The sequence below is a fragment of the Salvia splendens genome, chromosome 11 (assembly GCF_004379255.2).
Source record: "Salvia splendens isolate huo1 chromosome 11, SspV2, whole genome shotgun sequence".
Lineage (NCBI taxonomy): Eukaryota > Viridiplantae > Streptophyta > Magnoliopsida > Lamiales > Lamiaceae > Salvia > Salvia splendens.
In genome coordinates, this window is record NC_056042.1 from 2,142,527 (window position 1) to 2,155,903 (window position 13,377).

The following is a 13,377-nucleotide window of genomic DNA, read 5'->3' on the forward strand; positions in this document are numbered from 1 at the left end:
TTAAATTAATTACTCCAAATGAAAGTTTCTTATTTTTATGGATGAACTGCACATGTACACTAATTTTTTTTTCTTTCAATGGTCCAAAAATAGAGACGCAAATATGAAATAACTATAATTTAAGGGTGTAAATGAAATTGTTCATAACTTGAGATAAATTATCTTAATCTTTTGTTTTATTAAGATGCTTCTATTTGTGTTCCTAATTTTAGTTGGAATACAAATAATGAAAACGTTTTTTCAAGTATTTCTTATATATTTAAAAGTAATTTAATATCTTGGGTCAGTTGTTCCATCTATTGAGGTGCTTACAAATCAGTGCGGGGAATAGGCACTGGACCCGCCGATAGATATCCCTAGTAGTAATTACCAAAAAAAAGTATAAATTAACATCTTTAATTCTATTTTTGAGCCTTTTTTTATAGTGACATAAAATTGTTTTTTTGAGTGGAGATATTAGTATTTATTAAAACAAAATATTCAAGAAAGGGTTATAGGTCAAAATACTTGGTAATATTTCGGTTTAGCATTATTATCTGATGAAATTGTTTGCAAGAAAATAAAGAAACAAGTTCTGTAATGTTTTTGCTGCTAATAATTATTAGGACGGTGTTCACTTCTCTACCTACCCATTATAATAATATTATACTAATATAATCACATCCACATAATCACACTCTAAAATCCACAGGAAATATTGGGTGATAGTGAAACTATTGACTGTCGATAGAAATTTAGAGAAGGCATTGAAAAATAAAATAAATTCGTGACACAAAATTGAAAATAAAAATCAAACATAAAAGTCGTCCGAAAATTCACTTTTGTAATATAAAACACATCTACTGTATATACCGAAGATTCAGTGTACCGCGGTATAGGATATTTGATACCGTTACCGTACCAAAAGTTTTCGATACGGTCTCATACCGTACCGAAAACTACGGTATACCGAAAAACCGGTATTTTTGGTATTTTTTTGGTACGGTAAGTCCTGTATTTCGGTACGTCGGTATTTTCTCCCACCCCTACCTTCACATAACTAAATTATTTTTTTGGGCTTCACATAATTTTTTGGTGCACCATTTTACTTGGGCCGAGCGTGGAAGGAAATGTGTTTAACCACGGATATGTTGGGATTGGATTTTTAATATTTAAAACTATTTTTTGTTTATTCGGTATTTAATATCGTGATTCATGATAAAGTACATATTTTTGTGCTCTCTTATGCGATTTCATTATCACTTTTACTAAGAATTGCTAAGATCGTCCCTCGAGTTTTTAATTGATTCAAAACTTCACTTTTTATTAGTTTTACTTTATTGCCCTTTTTAAAAAAAAAATAAAACATTACAAAAATGGTGAGATGTTGATGAATGAAGACGGTTTACGGTTTTCTCACCATGTATTATTTACCAATGCATTTCTCTTGGATATAAACCATAGTAAATTATTGTTTACTTTAAGTAACAACACTACGCCGTTGATGATAAATCTTGGCACGTTTTAAATGTGACAAGTAGTATTGTGCTTCTAGAAATCTGGCTTCAAATGATATGCAGTTGGAGTTTAGACATCTCAACCGCAAACAAAGATCACATAACTTTAATTACTTGTATGTTTGTGGCTGCATTGTCAATTTACAATCCCTAAGATTAGCATAATATCTTATGTGATTGCCACAATTGTTGCTTATGTGTGTGTATATGTGAAAAAAGAGCATTGCTAGCTAGAATTTTGATCATGCAAGTCTAGGACATGACTCCATTTGTCGAGAGATGGTCCAAAACTACTGCAAAGTACATAATCCAAACTCCCTTCAAATGCAAAAGTACATAATCCAAAAGACATCAAATGCGCAGATAATTTTCAAGTCAGTGATCATATCTGTTTCAAGAAAATCATTTAACCACTCAAAATATTTTGTGGGATCTACAAGAGGGAAGCAGAGCAATACCAAAGCGGAGCCAATGGATCCGACATGCTGAGAACAGCTTTGCGAGTTTTCAAATCCGACACCGGCAAAGATTTCAAATTTTCCGATGTTTGGGAGGCGGTCAAACATCTTGATAGGTGGGCTGACGGTGTCGATTCCAGCACGGGCTCGAGCTCAAAACGCACGAAGCATGCGACAGATGGCCAATACTCATCTACTGAGGGTGGGGAAGGCAACGCCTCACAAGAGGTTGGGTTCCCGACATCCGATGCAGAGGGCTCCTCCGGTACACGACGTCGGCCGCAAGGGAACAAGGCGGCGAAGGCGGCTAGGGGGAGGGGGAGGGGCCGAGGCGAATCAAGCCAGGCGGGCTCCCAAGGGCCACCGTCCACCCTAATGTCCATGTACTTCACCGCCACGATGACTGACACTTCCCGCATGACGCCTACCCAATTTCAAGCCCATCACGCTGGCATTGAGTATCTGACAAGTCAACTTGGTATTCCGCCTCCATCTAGCTTGGGTGCACCATCACCGACTTTGGGGGATGATTCGCCGGCGAAGTAGTTTTTAAAATTTAAGTGCGTAATTTTTAATTTCTAGTATTTTAAATTATGTCTTATTTATTTATTTTTTAGATTTTAATTATGTGTTTTTTTTTATGTTTTTAGGATTTAAAATTGTAATTTTCTTTTATCTAATAAAGTGTGTTTTTATTAATTGAATTTATTGGAAATAAAAAAAAATTAAATTGAATGAATAGTTAAGGGATGAGAATTTCTTTAAGAGCATCCGCAACGCATCTCGCGGTGCAGCCTCGAGAATTTTAAAAATGAAATTTGTTTTGATCTCGCGGGCATCTCGGTCTCGTCTCGGAGAGACGAGACGGCCGCGAGACAGTGTTGCAGCCTTCCGTCCCGGTCCCGTCTCGCCGAGCGTCTCGTCCCGGAGGGACGGCTCGTGCGACAGCTCGCCACGCGGTAGCGCCACATGGCGCGCGCTGGCGCTAGGCGTGACGCCCACTTGCCGGCCCGTGAGTGGGCGTCGTCACACTGACGCAATAAATCATTTTTTAAAAATTTAATTTTAATAATAGAAAAAATGATAACGGTAATGTTACCGTTTTTTACCGTTGAACGGTAATTTTTTTATTTTTTATTTTTCTTTTTTTATTCTATAAATACTCATCTCTCATTCTCATTTATACACATAAACACACATCTATTCTTCTCAAATCATCTCTCTTTCCTCTCTAATTTTCATCTCAAAACATTATTCTTCTCCCAAATTTAAATCATTTATGGATCCATTTGAGCAAATGCGTCGCATAATGGAGGAATCGCTAGTAGAAGATCGACGTCGGGAGGAGGAGGAAGCCGCGGCGCCTCCAAGGCGATCCCGGACTTACATCCATCGTAACCGGGAGGAAGTCGCCGCAAGGTTGGTACGCGACTACTTTTGTGACAGCCCGGTATGGGGAGAGACCTACTTCCGTCGCCGTTTCCGCATGCGTAAACGGCTATTTATGCACATCGCAAATATGTTGGCAGCCCGGGAAGAGTTCTTCCAAGAAGGGTTCGACGCCGTTGGCCGTCCCAGTCACACGACGCTGCAGAAATATACTGCAGCAATTCGTCAGCTTGCTACTGGACAAACGGCGGATGTGTTCGACGAATACCTGCATATTGTGGAAAGCACTGGGAGAATGTGTCTGATAACTTTCTGCAAAGGTGTCCGGGCAGCCTTCAACGACGAATTTCTCTGGAGGCCAAGTACGGCAGATTGTCAGTTTCTGCTCCACCTTCACGAATAAGTGCACGGATTCCCCAGGATGCTTGGCAGCGTCGATTGCATGCATTGGCAATGAAAGAATTGCCTTGTGGCGTGGAGGGGGTCATACTCGAGCGGCCACAAAGGCACCCACCCCACCGTTATACTCGAGGCCGTTGCAGACTACCATGTGGCGTGGATTTGGCATGCGTATTTCGGGGTCCCCGGATCGAACAACGACGTCAACGTGCTCAACCAATCCGACCTCTTCACCGAAGTTTTGAATGGTAAAGCACCGGCCATCAACTTCATCGCTAACAACTGGCAGTATAAAATGTGGTACTATCTTGCCGACGACATCTACCCGAAGTGGCCAACCTGCGCGCTTGTTTCCGACTTACGTCGAACCACGTAAATTCCCGTGTTCATCTCATTCTGTTTTTTGTTCTTAATCACCCTTTACAAACCTTCTGACCTTCGTGATCTATCAACAAACGGAAAAAACAAATTGTTTTAACAGAACCCTCACCAGATCTAAGAATTAATTTATAGAAACAATAGATAACGATACAATACAACTAATTTTATTAGTTCAAAGAATTATTATACTGATGGGGTGCGTACTAAACAAGCCCAACAGCAATGGGGTGCGTACTAAACAAGCCCAACAGCAATGACGGCCCATCAGCCCAAAGCCCAAAGCCCAACAGCAATGGGGTGCGTACTAAACAAGCCCAACAGCAATGGGGTGCGTACTAAACAAGCCCAACAGCAATGACGGCCCATCAGCCCAAAGCCCAAGGAAGAGTATGAGTTCGGCATTACCAAAGAGTTCGGCCTCAGCCTACAGCTCGGTAAAAGCCAACCAATCAAGCTCTGCTCTCAGGTCGGCATCAAGCTCTACTCTCAGATCGGCAACCAAAGCAGTTCGGTCTCAGTATTCGACCGAACAAGGAGTTAGTGGACCCATACAGGATGTCCAACACACCCACTACCACGTGGTGTCAACTCAGGCCACGATCGTAGGCCATGACCTACGCTACATCCACGATCTTAGGCCATGACCTACACGACATCCACGACTTAGGGTGGTGATGCAAGCCACGATCTTAGTCCAAGATATAAATGGAACTTAGATCTGATATGAGAAGGTTAAGCTCTCTAGAGATAAAACACCATATAGCAAATAGCAAGTTTGTATTTGTAAGCTGTAGAAAACAGATCAAGCAATACAATCTTGCCCTCCCTTTTTCCCGTGGACGTAGATTTACTTCAGTAAATCGAACCACGTAAATTCTTTGTGTCTGTATTTTCATTCTCTACCAGCATTTGCTAACATCAAAAATTCGCGGATCCATCACTGGCGCCGTCTGTGGGAAGCAGAGAACAAAATTTGTGATAAAGCGAATTTTTGATCCATTTTTTTCCACCCAAAAAATGCATACCAGATCGCAGAGTACCCGTATTCCTGCCCGTGAGAACCAGGAAGAAGCCAATCCATCCCATAGGTCTGGAAAACAGCCTAGGGATAAATCCACCACCAGTTCTCATGGCGAAGGAACAGGCCGCTCCAAAAATCGTCCCACTGAGTCTTCCCAGCAGCCTGATTTGAATGAGGCTGTCAAGCTGTTCTTGGCTGAGAAGCAGGATGAGTTCTTAGCCTTCCTGCAAAAGAGCCAAGAGCCGAAGACGAAAGCGGAGGATTCTCCTTCCTCATCCAGACATGAAAGTCACTACCGCAGTAGTACCGTGTCTTCCAGGAAGAAGAATCCTCAACCCCGACATATTCCTGCTCTTCCTCGGTACCGGAATCACAGGAGAACTCAATCTCCTCCATACCGACGAGATATCGGATTCGCCGTGTACGGAGCACTGAAGACTCCGTTCTCGGACGACATCACCCGAACTCCCCTACCGCAGAACTACCGAACTCCGTCAATGACTTACGACGGGCTCGTGGACCCTCACGATTTCTTGGGGCGCTATCAGTATAACATGGCGAACCAGGGTCTCAACGAGGTCCACATGTGCAAGCTGTTTCCCGAGCTGCTCATCGGGAACGCGAGAAGGTGGTTCGATAGCCTCCCCCAGGGCAGCATCAGATCTTACCGAGATCTAATGGATGCCTTCCACAGGAGGTTCTTTCAGAAAGCGGAAGCCCGAATCACTTCGGCTCAGCTGCTTTCCATTCGTCAAGGTCGCGACGAAAAAATCAGCGACTTTATGACAAGATTCCACAAGGAATGCCTGCAAGTAGACGATCTCAACGATCTGCTTGTCATCTCGGCATTCCAAAATGGAATCCTGCCCGGAGCTCTCTACAGGAAGCTCGTTGAGTGCGGTCCGCAGACAGCTCAGGAAATGTGGGACATTGCGGACCAGTACTCCCGGGCCGATGAGGCAGACCGTCGCAAACGGTCGTTAGACAGCTCATCGTCCCGAGGAGACAGGAGGAAGCCCGATCATAGCGATCAGGGACATCCTCGCCGAACTCCTTTTGGCGATCAGGGACATCCTCGCCGAACTCCTTTTGAAAGGATTCAAAGGACTCCGGTGCAAGACAGATTGGGACCCCGTCTCAATCCCGAGAAGCTGCCCGCTCAGTTCGTACCGCTGAACAAGCCGAGAGCGGAAATTTTCGAACTACACTCCGACCTGTTCGAAAAGCCAAAGCGGATGACGAAATCTGCCGCGCGCCGACCCCAGGATAACTACTGCTCCTACCATCAAGACCACGGTCACGATACCGAGGAGTGCAGAAACTTGGCTGCAGGTATCGATGTTCTTGTGAGGGCAGGGACATTGAAAAAATACCAAAGCAAGCAGTCAAAGAAGAATAAGAAGCAGAGAGGTGCGAACTGCGCTCCTCAGGATCCGAAAAGGCAGCCGGATCCCGAAGACGATGACGAGCCGCAATATGATGGAGTAATCCTGACTATTGACGCTCTCCCTGCCGGGAAGACCAAGTCGTCCCTGAAGTCAGAGCGCAGGGGCTCCAATCGAGAGGAGCCAACGCATAAAAGGCTGAAGCAGGACGAAGTGATTACGTTCTCGGATGCTGATCCCGTCCCGGCCATCTCTCCTCACCAAGACGCCATTGTCATCCAAGCCGGAGTGGCAAACAAACTGATCCACAGGGTGTTTGTGGATACAGGAGCGTCAGTCAGCATTCTTTTTAAAGAGTGCTTCGACAAACTAGAAGTGGACCCAGCTCGGCTCAGCCCGGCTCCGCTTCCCCTGAAGAGCTTCGCCCAGGAGGACACCCGCCCTGAAGGTATTATCAGCCTTCCGATCACGGTGGGGAAAGCGCCTACTAGCTCCAGTACGATGATTGAGTTTTTCGTGGTAAAAGCTCGGTCCCCGTACAACGTCATCCTGGGAAGAGACTGGCTCAACACAGTTCGGGCCGTTTGCTCCACCTATCACCTCACCATCAAGATCCCTACTAAAGGAGGGATAGCGGTCATCCGAGGTGACCAAAAAAGAGCAAAGGAATGCCTGCAAATTGCGCTTAGAAGTGCCGAGCAGTCAGATCGGCACCACCAAGCATAGCAATCACAGCAGCCGGAGTCAGAGGCGATGACCGAAGTCATACCGGAGCCGAACTCGATGACAGTTCAGCTGTACGAAGACGATCCATCCAGAACGGTTAAGATCGGCTTCGCGGGAACGCCTCTACTTCGGGAAAAAACCATCCAGCTCCTCAAGGAGTACAAAGACGTCTTTGCATGGTCTCCGTTGGACATGACCGGAGTGCCCCCCGAGGTAATCACTCATCGTTTAAATATTGATCCTTCGGTCCGGCCGATAAAACAGAAGCAAAGACTCTTTGCGGCAGAACGAAGTCAAGTCATCCATGACGAAGTCCGTCAATTATTGAAGGCGGATGTGTTATTCGAAGTGAAGTATCCTTCGTGGGTGGCCAATCCTGTCATGATCAAGAAAAAGGAAGGAGGATGGCGGATGTGCATAGATTTCACCGATCTAAATAAGCACTGTCCCAAAGATTGCTATCCCCTTCCGAACATAGATAAAAAGGTAGAAGCTCTGATAGGCTTTGAAATTTTTTGTTTTCTTGATCTATACAAAGGATACCATCAGGTTTTAATGGATGAGATTGACGCTTCAAAAACGGCCTTCATTACTGATTTCGGCATTTTCGCTTATAAAAAGATGCCATTCGGTTTAAAGAATGCCGGAGCCACTTATCAAAGGATGGTAGACAAGCTTTTTCGGCACCTGATTGGAAAGGAAGTCGAAGTATATGTTGACGATATAGTCGTCAAGAGCAAAAGCACCTCGGAGTACGAGCACAACCTCAAGTCCACTCTCAACGTGCTCAAGAAAGCCAACCTCAAACTTAATCCCCAAAAGTGTACCTTTTTGGTAGATTCGGGAAAGTTTCTGGGTTGTTGGGTTTCAAAAGACGGACTCAAGGCAAACCCCTCAAAAGTTCAAGTCGTTCAGAACATGGCAATGCCGAAGTCCATACATGACGTGCAAAGGCTAACCGGATGTCTAGCCGCACTGAGTCGATTCCTTTCCCAAGCAGCCGAAAAGCAACTGCCGTTCTTCAAGGTGTTGAAAAAGGCACCAAAGTTCGAGTGGGGAGCCGAGCAGAAAAAGGCCTTTGACGAGCTCAAAAGTTATCTAGCCGAGCTTCCTATTCTCTCTGCTCCAGCCGAAGCCGAAGTACTATTCTTATACTTAGCGGCATCGGATCAAACCATCAGCGCGGTGCTTGTACGAGAAGAAGGCCTAAAGCAGTTTCCCATCTACTTTACAAGCCGAGCATTAAGAGGTCCAGAAACAAGGTATCAACCTCTGGAAAAAATTGCTCTGGCGTTAGTAAATGCAGCAAGGAGACTGCGGCCATACTTCTATGCTCACAAGGTATGCGTCTTAACCGATCTACCTCTTCGGCAAGTTTTGACCAAGCCAGAAGCATCAGGCAGAATCGCCAAGTGGGCTATAGAGTTGGGAGAGCACACAATTGAATATCTACCTCGGAAAGCCATCAAGGGACAAGCCTTGGCAGATTTTTTTGCAGAAGCGAAGTTCGATCAAGCAATTCCTATTATTGCCGAACAGAAGAATTCTGCCAATGCCGAACTAGCACAGCCCTTGGAATCCGAAGTAGAGCCGCCGGACTGCTGGAGCGGATTCGTAGATGGAGCTTCAAACAAGATGGGAAGTGGAGCTGGTATTTTACTTGTCGCTCCCGACGGACACGAGGTAACCTACTCACTTCGTTTCCTATTCCCCACTACTAATAATGAAGCCGAGTACGAAGCCCTCCTGGCCGGACTCCAGTTAGCGCAAAGTCTACTCGTCAAATCTCTCAAAGTCCATTGTGATTCACAAGTCATAGTAAATCACATGTTGGGTACAAGTGAAGCCCGTGACGAGAGAATGAAGAAGTATTTGGACAAAGCGCAAAGCATCAGCCGAAGTTTCTCCTATTTTCGGATAATCCGCATTCCCAGAGCGGAAAATAGCCGAGCAGATACCTTAAGTAAGTTGGCCTCAGATCCGAGCTCAAAGGCGGAAGAATTAATGCATCGAAGCATTGATGAAGCCGAGGTACATTCTGTATCCAGCTCGCCGAACTGGATGACGCCGATCTTGCAGTATCTGGATCAAGGACAATTGCCCGAGGATAAGAGAGAAGCTCGGAAGATCACGTGCCGAGCTCTTCGGTACGAACTTCATGAAGGAGTCCTCTTTAGAAAGTCTTACCTCCAGCCGTTATTGCGGTGCGTAGGACCAGAAGAGACGGACTACATCCTCAGAGAAGTTCATGAAGGATCGTGCGGTAGCCACATCGGAGCCAGAGCTTTAGCTAAAAAAGTTCTGAGATGGGGATATTATTGGCCAACCATGGTACAAGAGGCAGTGCAGCTCGTCAAGAAGTGTACGAAGTGCCAAATTCATGCAAATGTCCCAAGGATGCCGCAGACCGATCTATACACTATGCAAAGCCCTTGGCCTTTCATGCAATGGGGCATAGACATAGTGGGACCACTTCCTCAAGCTCCTCGGCAAATGAAATTCCTTATCGTTGCCGTGGACTACTTCACGAAGTGGGTGGAGGCTGAACCATTAGCTACGATAACGAGCTCAAAGGCATTGAACTTCGTCTGGAAGAACATAGTGTGCCGATTTGGCATACCCCACATCCTCATCTCGGATAATGGGACTCAGTTCACCGACAAGACGTTCAAGAATTGGTGCCAAGAGCTGAACATTCAACAGCGGTTCACTTCGGTCTCCCATCCCCAAGCAAACGGACAAACGGAAGTAACGAACCGGATTCTGGTGAAAGGGTTAAAAGCTCGGTTAGAACAAGCCAAAGGACAATGGGTAGAAAATCTCCCTCAAGTCCTATGGTCCTACCGAACTACACCCAAAACCTCCAACGGTGAAACTCCGTATAGCCTGGTGTACGGCACTGAAGCCGTAATTCCGGTGGAGATCGGCGTACCCAGTCCCCGAACCCTAAATTTCTCCTCAGAAATGAATGACGACGGACTGAGAGCAGAACTAGATCTCGCCGAAGAAAGAAGAGAATTGGCGTGCATAAAAGCAGCCAAGTATAAGGAGCAAGTAGCCCGGTATTATAACCAAAGGGTGAAAAAGCTTCAATTTCAAGTGGGAGATCTTGTCTTGAGAAACAACGAAGTAAGCCGAGCAGAAAAGCTGGGCAAACTCGAACCCACATGGGAGGGTCCATATCGGGTGTCCGAAGTCCTCGGCAAAGGGTCTTATAAATTGACTCACATGTCAGGAGAACAAGTACCCCGAACATGGCACGTCTCCAACCTCAAGAAGTTCCACTTGTAAGAGACAAAGTCCGGTCAGTCCGTCTCGTGTCTAGTTCGGTCATAGGGGTATGTGTTTTTATTTGTTTGTTTTTTACTTGTACCTTTTACTTGTCGTTTTAAAAAAAAGGTTTAAAGTTTTTTTCCTTCGTCTTTTTCATTTTTTCCTATGTGTTTTGTCTCTATGTGCTTGTCGTCTCTTACAAATGGTACCAAGGTATATCGTTCTTTAAAGACTGACCCCCTTTTTAGATCGATTATTAAAGACTATTGTGAGTCCAAGCTTCTAAGGAGGATATAAGACCACAATTCAGCTTAACAAGCAGTCCGTCTGAAACGAACTGCAATAAGCCAACGATTGTGAGTCCAAGCTTCCAAGGAGGATACAAGACCGCAATTCAGCTTAATAAGCACTTCGTCTGAAACGAACTGCAATTAGGGAAAGTCCGATCCACGCGATAAACCTCGCCGAATTAGGACGACCAAGTTCGGTCAAAGAAGTTTACCTCATAAGACCGGGGACGACCATGTCTAGTCAAAGAGGTTTACTGCATAAGACCACTTCGGTTAACTGGGAAAGTCCGATCCACGCGATAAAACTCGCCGAATTAGGACAAGGGAAAGTTCGATCCCGGCGACAAAAATCGCCAAATTAGAACACAAACCAAGTCCGGTCAAAGATGTTTATTTCATCAGACCAAAGACGAGTCCGGTCGAAGATGTTTATTTCATCAGACCAAAGACGAGTCCGGTCAAAGATGTTTATTTCATCAGACCAAGGACCAAGTCCGGTCAAAGAAATTTACTTCATAAGACCGAGGACAAGTACGATGAAATTTTTTCGCTAAGCTGTAAATACAGTGTTAGAAGCGAAAACAAAATTTCATTTATCAAATCTTGTTCAGCATACAACTCCGCTACCCTACAAAATGGCGTTACGCTATTACAAAGGACTATTCTACTGTCCAGGGTTGCTGAAGTTAAGCCACCTATCTGCAAAATCCTCTGGAAGCCGAGTTCGGTTGTTCCGAGCTCGGCTTCCAGAGGATTTTGCAGATAGGTGGCTTAACTTCAGCAACCCTGGACAGTAGAATAGTCCTTTGTAATAGCGTAACGCCATTTTGTAGGGTAGCGGAGTTGTATGCTGAACAAGATTTGATAAATGAAATTTTGTTTTCGCTTCTAACACTGTATTTACAGCTTAGCGAAAAAATTTCATCGTACTTGTCCTCGGTCTTATGAAGTAAATTTCTTTGACCGGACTTGGTCCTTGGTCTGATGAAATAAACATCTTTGACCGGACTCGTCTTTGGTCTGATGAAATAAACATCTTCGACCGGACTCGTCTTTGGTCTGATGAAATAAACATCTTTGACCGGACTTGGTTTGTGTTCTAATTTGGCGATTTTTGTCGCCGGGATCGAACTTTCCCTTGTCCTAATTCGGCGAGTTTTATCGCGTGGATCGGACTTTCCCAGTTAACCGAAGTGGTCTTATGCAGTAAAATCCTCTGGAAGCCGAGTTCGGTTGTTCCGAGCAGATGAAGAATAAGCAGGTCGACGAGATGCTATCCTCGACCCAACGCCTCTTCCCCGAGCCCGAGAAGTCCTAACACCTCGGCGATGAAGAGTCTCTGCAATAAGCATCTGCTGATCTTGCTCGCTCATAGTCACAACTCCTCGGCGAATTTCAGTCCGTCCCCGTCTTGACGATTCCGGTTGCTCCTGAGCCCGTTCTCGTCTTGACGTTTCCGGCTGTTCCGGAGTTCGTTGTTGGCTGGGAGTAGGATTTTGAACAAGGGAACCAGAGGTTTGATCTGGAGTGCGAGCATCTGTTGGCGCGATATGCCGGAGGAATCTCTCAATTGAGGGACGCCGGGCAAGAACAATGTCATACCGAGAAGCCCAGCGCCGCAATGATTTCACGACTTGTTGGCAAGCCGAGCTCTCCAGCGCATTGTTCCTCCGGAGTACATTATACTCCTCCCACAGTTCGTCAACTCGTTCCTGAACTTCTGATATGGTCATTCCCCCGCGCACACGGATGTAATCCTCATACGCAGTCCTCTCAGCAATGGCCGTATTCAGCTCGGCCTCCAGATCCTTCTTATCGGACTCTAAGTCCTTATTATCGGCCTCCAGCTTCACTAAACGAGCCAGAAGCTCGTCATTCTTCGTCTGATCGGCTATAGCTCTTCTCTCAGCTTCGTCCAAAGCCGAAGAGTACAGCCGTTTCCAGTGAAGTATCTCCATCTCCTTGGGTACAAAGCAGCTATATTAGTTCGGCAGCTATACCGAGCAGATAGTAAAATACAACAGGAATAAAGGCGAGTACGAAAAGCTATACGAAGACAAATGTAGAGAATTTTTCATTCACAAGGAAAATTTTTTACACTAGGGCTTCAAGGCCATTTTACAAGGAAGAAACTAGACTAAGAGAAGGGAGACGAAATCATACTCCGCCTGCTTCGTCTCCGGCTCCTCGGTCTGGTACAGCTTCCTTCTCCTGGGCTACCTCAGCCTCGGCCTCGCCTCCTGCCGGCCTCGCCTCCGCCTCCTGATCGGCCTCCTTCTCCGGATGCCCGGCCTGATCGACTTCGGCCTCCCGCTCCAGCGGCTCGGCCTCACCCTCTCCGTTGTAAGTCGAAGCGGGTGAAACGGGTCCCACGGAGGCAAAGATAGCCTCCAGGTTCTCGTCCCGATCAGCTCGACAACTCCGGACTCGGTCTGCAGAAAGCAGGACCGAAGATGAAGCGAGCTCCTCAAGGAGCGGCAGATTCTGAAGCCGAGCTGCTATCTCTCGGCTGTACAGAGGCAGCACGACGTCGGCCCCCTGCTCGCCCTTATCGGCAAT